Source organism: Heptranchias perlo, unplaced genomic scaffold, assembly GCF_035084215.1.
Source record: "Heptranchias perlo isolate sHepPer1 unplaced genomic scaffold, sHepPer1.hap1 HAP1_SCAFFOLD_251, whole genome shotgun sequence".
NCBI classification, from domain to species: domain Eukaryota; kingdom Metazoa; phylum Chordata; class Chondrichthyes; order Hexanchiformes; family Hexanchidae; genus Heptranchias; species Heptranchias perlo.
This window is the reverse complement of record NW_027139263.1, coordinates 126,226-134,600: the sequence shown is the minus strand read 5'-3', so window position 1 is coordinate 134,600 and position 8,375 is coordinate 126,226.

Below are 8,375 nucleotides of genomic sequence, written 5' to 3'. Positions count from 1 at the left end.
TTGTCGAGCTAAAGGCGCAAGTTGCCACATGGGGTTATGATATAGTGGCTATAACGGAGACCTGGCTTAAACATGGGCAGGAATGGGAACTAAACATTCCTGGCTACAGTGTATTCAGGAGGGACAGGGAAGGAAAAAAGACAGGAAGTGGGGAGGCAGGCGGTGGGGGGGGTGCGGTGACAGTATTGATCAAGGATAAGATTACAGTTCTACAGAGGGACAATATAGTGGAGGGTTCCAAGTCTGAAACTTTGTTTAGATTTGAGGAACAGAAAAGGAGCTGTTACATTGCTGGGTGTTTATTATAGACCCCCAAATAGTGAGAAGGATATAGAGGAGCAAATCTAGAGACAAATTACAGAGAAATGTAAAAATAATACAGCAGTAATAAGAACATAAGAAATAGGAGCAGGAGTCGGCCATCCAGCCCCTCGAGCCTGCTCCGCCATTCAACAATACCATGGCTGATCATCTACCTCAACGATATTTTCCTGCACTATCCCCATAGTCCCTTGATGCCTTTAATATCTAGAAATCTATCGATCTCTGTTTTGAATGTCTGAGCTCTCTGGGGTAGAGAATTCCAAAGATTCACCACCGTCTGAGTGAAGAAATTTCTCCTCATCTCAGTCCTAAATGGCCGACCCCTTATTCTGAGACTGTGACCCCTGGGGAAACATCCTCCCTGCATCTGCCCTGTCGAGCCCTGTAAAAAATTTTGTATGTTTCAATGAGATCACCTCTCATTCTTCTAAACTCCAGAGAATACAGGCCTAGTCTACTCAATCTCTCCTCATACGACAATCCCACCATCCCAGGAATCAGTCTGGTGAACCTTTGTTGCACTCCCTCTATAGCAAGTATATCCTTTCTTAGGTAAGGAGACCAAAATTGTACACAATACTCCAGGTGTGGTCTCACCAAGGCCCTATATAATTGCAGTAAGACATCTTTACTCCTGTATTCAAATCCTCTTGTAATAAAGGCCAACATACCATTTACCTTCCTAATTGCTTGCTGCACCTGCATGTTAGCTTTCAGTGACTCATGTACAAGGACACCCAGGTCCCTTTGAACATCAACATTTCCCAATCTCTCAACATTTTAAAAAATACTCTGCATTTCTGTTTTTCCCACCAAAGTGGATAACTTCACACCCACTCACTTAGCCTGTCTATATCCTCTTGAAGCCTCTTTGCATCCTCTTCACAGCTCACATTCCCACCTAGTTTTGTGTCAGCAGCAAACTTGGAAATATTACATTTGGTCCCCTCATCCAAATCATTGATATATATTGTGAATAGCTGGGGCCCAAGCACCAATCCCTGTGGTACCCCACTGGTCACAGTCTGCCAACCTGAAAAAGACCCGTTTATTCCTACTCTCTGTTTTCTGTCTGTTAACCAATTCTCAATCCATGCCAGTATATTACCCCCAATTCCATGTGCTCTAACTTTGTTCACCAACCTGTGTGGGACCTTATCGAAAGCCTTCTGAAAATCCAAATACACCACATCTACTGGTTCCCCCTTATCCATTCTACTAGTTACATCCTCAAAGAACTCCAATAGAATCATAGAAGTTACAACATGGAAACAGGCCCTTTGGCCCAACATGTCCATGTCGCCCAGTTTATACCACTAAGCTAGTCCCAATTGCCTGCACTTGGCCCATATCCCTCTATACCCATCTTACCCATGTAACTGTCCAAATGCTTTTTAAAAGACAAAATTGTACCCGCCTCTACTACTGCCTCTGGCAGCTCGTTCCAGACACTCACCACCCTTTGAGTGAAAAAATTGCCCCTCTGGACCCTTTTGTATCTCTCCCCTCTCACCTTAAATCTATGCCCCCTCGTTATAGACTCCCGTACCTTTGGGAAAAGATTTTGACTATCGACCTTATCTATGCCCCTCATTATTTTATAGACTTCTATAAGATCACCCCTTAACCTCATACTCTCCAGGGAAAAAAGTCCCAGTCTGTCTAACCTCTCCCTGTAAGTCAAACCATCAAGTCCCGGTAGCATCCTAGTAAATCTTTTCTGCACTCTTTCTAGTTTAATAATATCCTTTCTATAATAGGGTGACCAGAACTGTACACAGTACTCCAGTACAGGGCCTCACCAATGCCCTGTACAACTTCAACAAGACATCCCAACTCCTGCATTCAATGTTCTGACCAATGAAACCAAGCATGCCGAATGCCTTCTTCACCACCCTATCCACCTGTGACTCCACTTTCAAGGAGCTATGAATCTGTACTCCTAGATCTCTTTGTTCTATAACTCTCCCCAACGCCCTACCATTAACGGAGTAGGTCCTGGCCCGATTCGATCTACCAAAATGCATCACCTCACATTTATCTAAATTAAACTCCATCTGCCATTCATCGGCCCACTGGCCCAATTTATCAAGATCCCGTTGCAATCCTAGATAACCTTCTTCACTGTCCACAATGCCACCAATCTTGGTGTCATCTGCAAACTTACTAACCATGCCTCCTAAATTCTCATCCAAATCATTAATATAAATAACAAATAACAGCGGACCCAGCACCGATCCCTGAGGCACACCGCTGGACACAGGCATCCAGTTTGAAAAACAACCCTCTGCAACCACCCTCTGTCTTCTGTCGTCAAGCCAATTTTGTATCCAATTGGCTACCTCACCTTGGATCCCATGAGATTTAACCTTATGCAACAACCTACCATGCGGTACCTTGTCAAAGGCTTTGCTGAAGTCCATGTAGACCACGTCCACTGCACAGCCCTCATCTATCTTCTTGGTTACCCCTTCAAAAAACTCAATCAAATTCGTGAGACATGATTTTCCTCTCACAAAACCATGCTGACTGTTCCTAATTAGTCCCTGCCTCTCCAAATGCCTGTAGATCCTGTCCCTCAGAATACCCTCTAACAACTTACCCACTACAGATGTCAGGCTCACTGGTCTGTAGTTCCCAGGCTTTTCCCTGCCGCCCTTCTTAAACAAAGGCACAACATTTGCTACCCTCCAATCTTCAGGCACCTCACCTGTAGCGGTGGATGATTCAAATATCTCTGCTAGGGGACCCGCAATTTCCTCCCTAACCTCCCATAACGTCCTGGGATACATTTCATCAGGTCCCGGAGATTTATCTACCTTGATGCGCGTTAAGACTTCCAGCACCTCCCTCTCTGTAATATGTACACTCCTCAAGACATCACTATTTATTTCCCCAAGTTCCCTAACATCCATGCCTTTCTCAACCGTAAATACCGATGTGAAATATTCATTCAGGATCTCACCCATCTCTTGTGGTTCCGCACATAGATGACCTTGTTGATCCTTAAGAGGCCCTACTCTCTCCCTAGTTACTCTTTTGCCCTTTATGTATTTGTAGAAGCTCTTTGGATTCTCCTTTGCCTTATCTGCCAAAGCAATCTCATGTCCCCTTTTTGCCCTCCTGATTTCTCTCTTAACTCTACTCCGGCAATCTCTATACTCTTCAAGGGATCCACTTGATCCCAGCTGCCTATGCATGTCATATGCCTCCTTCTTCTTTTTGACTAGGGCCTCAATCTCCCGAGTCATCCAAGGTTCCCTACTTCTACCAGCCTTGCCCTTCACTTTATAAGGAATATGCTTACCCTGAACCCTGGTTAACACACTTTTGAAAGCCTCCCACTTACCAGACGTCCCTTTGCCTGCCAACAGACTCTCCCAATCAACTTCTGAAAGTTCCTGTCTAATACCATCAAAATTGGCCTTTCCCCAATTTAGAATTTTAACTTTTGGGCCAGACCTATCCTTCTCCATAGCTATCTTAAAACTAATGGAATTATGATCACTGGTCCCAAAGTGATCCCTCACTAACACTTCTGTCACCTGCCCTTCCTTATTTCCCAAGAGGAGGTCAAGTTTTGCCCCCTCTCTAGTCGGGCCATCCACATACTGAATGAGAAATTCCTCCTGAATACACTCAACAAATTTCTCTCCATCCAAGCCCCTAATGCTATGGCTGTCCCAGTCAATGTTGGGAAAGTTAAAGTCCCCTACTATTACCACCCTATTTTTCTTGCAGCTGTCCTTACATATTTGCTCCTCAATTTCCCGTTGACTATTTGGGGGTCTGTAGTACAATCCTATCAAAGTGATCTCCCCCTTCTTATTTTTCAGTTCTACCCACATAGACTCAGTGGGCAAACTCTCGGATATATCCCCTCTCACTACTGCCGTGATGTTCTCCCTAATCAAGAACGCAACTCCCCCTCCTCTCTTACCTCCTGCTCTATCTTTCCTATACCCTGGAACATTGAGCTGCCAGTCCTGCCCCTCCCTTAGCCATGTTTCAGTAATAGCTATAACATCCCAGTCCCATGTACCCATCCATGCCCTGAGTTCTTCTGCCTTGCCCATCAGACTTCTTGCATTGAAATAAATGCAGTTTAATCTAGACTTCCCTTGGTCTTTGCCCTGCTTTCTCAGACCATCTGTCCGGTCATGTTCTGTACACTCTCCCTTACTGCCTTTTGTTTCTGTCACCACTTTATTTCCCACTGACTTCCTGCATCGGTTCCCATCCCCCTGCCATATTAGTTTAAACCCTTCCCAACAGCACTAGCAAACACTCCCCCTAGGACATTGGTTCCAGTCCCGCCCAGATGCAGACCGTCCAATTTGTACTGGTCCCACCTCCCCCAGAACCGGTTCCAATGTCCCAGGAATTTGAATCCCTCCCTCTTGCACCATCTCTCAAGCCACGTATTCATCCTCGCTATCCTGTCATTCCTATTCTGACCAGCCCGTGGCACTGGTAGCAATCCTGAGATTACTACCCTTGAGGTCCTACTCTTTAGTTTAACTCCTAACTCCCTAAATTCAGCTTGTAGGACCTCATCCTGTTTTTTACCTATATCGTTGGTGCCTATATGCACCACGACAACTGGCTGTTCACCCTCCCCCTCCAGAATGTCCTGCAGCCGCTCCGAGACATCCTTGACCCTTGCACCAGGGAGGCAACATACCATCCTGGAGTCTCGGTTGCGTCCGCAGAAACGCCTGTCTATTCCCCTTACAATCGAGTCCCCTATCACTATAGCTCTGCCACTCTTTTTCCTGCCCTCCTGTGCAGCAGAGCCAGCCACGGTGCCATGAACCTGGCCACTGCCACCTTCCCCTGGTGAGCCATCTCCCCCAACAGTATCCAAAACGGTATACCTGTTTTGGAGGGAGATGACCGCAGGGGACCCCTGCACTGCCTTCCTACTCTTCCTCTGTCTGTTGGTCACCCATTCACTATCTCCCTCAGTAATTTTTATCTGCGGTGTGACCAACTCACTGATCGTGCTATCCACGACTTTCTCAGCATCGCGGATGCTCCAAAGTGAGTCCATCCGCAGCTCCAGAGCCGTCAAGCGGTCAAACAATAGCTGCAGCTGGACACACTTCCCGCAGGTGAAGGAATCAGGGATACAGGAAGGATCCCTGAATTCCCACATCCCACAAGAGGAACATGACACGGCTGTGGGATCTCCTGCCATGACTTAACCCTTAAGTTAGCTTAACAACAACTACAATGTCAAGAGAAAAAAAAGGAAAGAAAAACTACTTACCACTCCCTTTAAGGAGTTTACTCCTTTAAATTGTTCTTAATTTAGAGAATGCTAACTACACTAGGGACCTTGATTCACTAAAAAATAAACGCTACTTCCTTTTAGACCTGAAGACTTTCCCTTTCTTTTTACTTTAGTTACTGTAGATAAGTAGAAATACTCACCTGAACCTACTCACCAATCAGGTGCCTCCCCTGTGTCGCGTCCCTTTCTGATTCCTGACGTCACTTCGAACTCGGTCGCAGCTCCGCTCGGCTCCTCTCAGCTGTTCTCAGCGCTCTGAAATCCCGCCTTTTATCGGACGCTCCCTCCGCTCGGCTCGGCCCCTCTGTCTCCTCTGCTGGATAGGTTTGTCAAACATGATTTCCCTTTCATAAATCTATGTTGACTCTGCCAAATCCTATTATTATTTTCTAAGTGTCCTGTTATCACATCCTTTATAATAGATTCTAGCATTTTCCCTACTACTGATGTCAGGCTAACAGGTCTGTAGTTCCCTGTTTTCTCTCTCCCTCCTTTCTTAAGTAGTGGGGTTACATTTGCCACCCTCCAATCTGCAGGAACCATTCCAGAATCTATAGAATTTTGGAAGATGACAACCAATGCATCCACTATAGCCACCTCTTTCAAAACTCTGGGATATAGATCATCAGGTCCTTGGGATTTATCGACTTTCAGTCCCATTAATTTCTCTGGTACTATTTTTTTTACTAATACTAATTTCCTTCAGTTCCTCATTCTCGCCAGACCTTTGGTTCTCTAGTATTTCTGGGAGGTTTTTTGTCACTTCTTCCATGAAGACAGACACAAAATATTAATTTCTCTACCATTTCCTTATTCCCATTATAAATTCTCCCCTCTCTGTCTGTAAGGGATCCACATTTGCCTTTGCCAGTCTTTTCCTTTTTACAAACCTAAAGAAGCTTTTACAGTCTGTTTTTATGTTTCTCGCTAATTTACTCATAGTTTATTTTCCCTTTCTTTATCAATTTCTTGGTCCTCCTTTGCTGAATTCTAAAATGTTCCCCATCCTCAGGCTTACTGCTTTTTCTGGCAACTTTATATGCCTCTTTCTTTAATTTAATACTATCTTTAATTTCTCTTGTTGGCCACGGTTGGACCACTTTTCCTGTTGGGTTTTTGTGCCTTACAAAATAAGAACATAAGAAATAGGAGCAGGAGTAGGCCAATCGGCCCCTCGAGCCTGCTCCGCCATTCAATAAGATCATGGCTGATCTGATCCTAACCTCAAATCTAAATTCATGTCCAATTTCCTGCCCGCTCCCCGTAACCCCTAATTCCCTTTACTTCTAGGAAACTGTCTATTTCTGTTTTAAATTTATTTAATGATGTAGCTTCCACAGCTTCCTGGGGCAGCAAATTCCACAGACCTACCACCATCTGAGTGAAGAAGTTTCTCCTCATCTCAGTTTTGAAAAAGCAGCCCCTTATTCTAAGATTATGCCCCCTAGTTCTAGTCTTACCCATCCTTGGGAACATCCTTACCGCATCCACCCGATCAAGCCCCTTCACAATCTTATATGTTTCAATAAGATCGCCTCTCATTCTTCTGAACTCCAATGAGTAGAGTCCCAATCTACTCAACCTCTCCTCATATGTCCGCCCCTCATCCCCGGGATTAACCGAGTGAACCTTCTTTGTACTGCCTCGAGAGCAAGTATGTCTTTTCTTAAGTATGGAGACCAAAACTGTATGCAGTATTCCAGGTGCAGTCTCACCAATACCTTATATAACTGCGATGTGGAGATGCCGGTGATGGACTGGGGTTGACAATTGTAAACAATTTTACAACACCAAGTTATAGTCCAGCAATTTTATTTTAAATTCACAAGCTTTCGGAGGCTTCCTCCTTCCTCAGGTGAACGAAATGAAATCCTCGAAATGAAATCGCATTTATAATTCACAGAACAATGCTTGGTGATTACAGACAGTTTTTTCAACTGCCCGTTGCCAAGGCAATCAGTGTGCAGTTGAAAAAACTGTCTGTAATCACCAAGCATTGTTCTGTGAATTATAAATGCGATTTCATTTCGAGGATTTCATTTCGTTCACCTGAGGAAGGAGGAAGCCTCCGAAAGCTTGTGAATTTAAAATAAAATTGCTGGACTATAACTTGGTGTTGTAAAATTGTTTACAATTATATAACTGCAGCAATACCTCCCTGTTTTTATATTCTATCCCCTTGGCAATAAAAGCCAACATTCCGTTGGCCTTCTTGATCACCTGCTGCACCTGCATACTAACCTTTTGATTTTCTTGCACTAGGACCCCCAGATCCCTTTGTACTGCAGTACTTTCCAGTTTCTTGCCATTAAGATAATAACTTGCTCTCTGATTTTTCCTGCCAAAGTGCATAACCTCACATTTTCCAATATTGTATTGCATCTGCCAAATCTCTGCCCACTCACCCAGCCTGTCTATATCCCCTTGCAGGTTTTTTATGTCCTCCTCACTCTCTACTTTCCCTCCCATCTTTATATCATCTGCAAACTGTTACACTCGGTCTCCTCCTCCAAATCGTTAATATAGATTGTAAAGAGTTGGGGACCCAGCACCGACCTCTGCGGAACACCACTGGTTACTGGTTGCCAGTCCGAGAATGAACCATTTATCCCAACTCTCTGCTTCCTGTTAGATTACCAATCCTCCACCCATGCCAGAATATTACCCCCAATCCAGTGATTCTTTATCTTGAGCAATAATCTTTTATGTGGCACCTTGTCGAATGCCTTCTGGAAGTCTAAATACACTACGTCCA